The sequence below is a fragment of the Propithecus coquereli genome, unplaced genomic scaffold (assembly GCF_000956105.1).
Source record: "Propithecus coquereli isolate 6110/MARCELLA unplaced genomic scaffold, Pcoq_1.0 Scaffold114, whole genome shotgun sequence".
Taxonomy (NCBI): Eukaryota; Metazoa; Chordata; class Mammalia; order Primates; family Indriidae; genus Propithecus; species Propithecus coquereli.
In genome coordinates this window covers 6,625,068-6,626,957 of record NW_012135414.1, presented here as the reverse complement: position 1 = coordinate 6,626,957, position 1,890 = coordinate 6,625,068, and positions in this window count along the sequence as shown.

Here is a 1,890-nt window from a genome sequence, read left to right as displayed (position 1 = left end):
AAAAAATCAATCAGCTGTAAGTATGTAGATTCATTTTTGGGTTCTCTATTTTGTTCCATTGGTCCATGTGTCTTTTTATGCCAACACCATACTGTTTTGGTTAATATAGCTTCTAATATACTTTCAAGTCAGGTAGTGTGATGCCTCAAGCTTTGCTCTTTTTGCTCAACCTTTGTTCTTTTTGCTCTGGATTGCTTTGGCTGCTTGATCTCTTTTTTGTTTACATACAAATTTTAGGATTTTTTTTTTCTATTGGTATTTTGATAGAGATTGAATCAAATCTGTAGTTTGCTTTGGGTAGTATGGTCATTTTAACAATATTAATTCTTCTAATCCGTGAGCATGGGATGTCTTTCCACTTGTTTACATCATCTACAATTTCTTTCATAAATGTTTTGTAATTTTCCTTGAATATATCTTTCACCTCTGTGGTTAAATTGTATTTCTAGGTATTTTTTTTTTTTTTGGAGGGGGTAGATATTGTAAATGGGATTGCCTTTTTGATTTCTTTTCCAGCTAGATCATTATTGGTGTTTAGAAACACTACTGATTTTTGTATGTTGGTTTTTTATCCTGCAACTTTACTAAATTTGTTTATTAGATCTAAAAGTTTTTTGATGAAGTTAAGTGTTTCTAAATATAAATTCATGCCATCTGCAAAGAGGGACAATTTGACTTCCTTTTCTCCTATTTGGATGCCCTTCATTTTTTTCTCTTGGCCGATTACTCTGGTTAGGACTTTTAGTACTATGTAGAATAGGAGTGGTGAAAGTGGGCATCTGCCATGATTTGGATATGGTTTATTTGGCCCCACCAAGTCTTATATTGAAATTTGATCCCCCATGTTGGAGGTGAGGCCTGGTGTTGGGAGGTATGCAGATCATGGAGTTGAAACACTCATGAATGGCTTGGTGCCACTCTCATGGGAGTGAGTGAGTTCTCACTTTTTATTTCGCACAAGAAATGGTTGTTGAGAAGAGGTTGGCATCTGCTTCTCTCCATCTAGCTTATGCTGTCTCGTCACATAATCTCCGTACTGGCTCCTCTTTGCCTTTCACTGTGAGTGGAAGCATATGTGCACACCATGGTTTTAGCTCATTCAGAACCATGAGATAAACAAAATAAAAGAAAACAAAACAAAGCAAAAAACTTCTTTTCTCTATTAATCTCCACTGCTTTAAGGATTCCTTTATAGCAACACAAATGGATCATGACAGCATCATTGTCTTGCTGCAGATCTTAAAGGAAAGTCTTTTCAGCTTTTCTTGACTCAGTATGATGTTAACTCTGGATTTGTCATATATGGCCTTTATTATGTTTAGATGTGTTCCTTCCATTCCTAGTTTATTGAAAATTTTTATTGTGAAAAGATGTTGAATTTTAACAAATACTTTTTCTGCATCTATTAAGATGATCATATGGTTTTTATCCCCATTCTGTTGACGTAGTCTATCATGGTAGGTGTTCCAGGCCTGTTTGTAGGGCCCCTGGTGGTGTGCATGTATTCCTGGGATAACTAAGAGAGCAGGATAATCCTTAGGCTCCTGGGTGGCATGCTTGAGTGGCAGACACAGTGGTGGCAGTGGACAAGGAGAGACTGTCCTCGGCGTGCATGCAAGTGCTTTGAGGACCTACTGCTTTGAGAGGTGGGTTGCTGTTGGTGACAGCAGCCCCAGGCAGGCCCCACTGAGGTTCTGAGGAGTGTATGCTCACTCAGCCTTGGTGGCAGCAGGCAGGAAAACCTGTCCTCAGAGAGCATGTCAGTATATGGTAGCCCTGCTACTGTGGGTGGAAGTGCAGTTCCTATCAGTGGCAGCAGCTCCAGGCAGACGATGACAGTGGCGGTGGGGGCAGGCACAGAATATTATGGATGTTTAAAAAAAAATATGT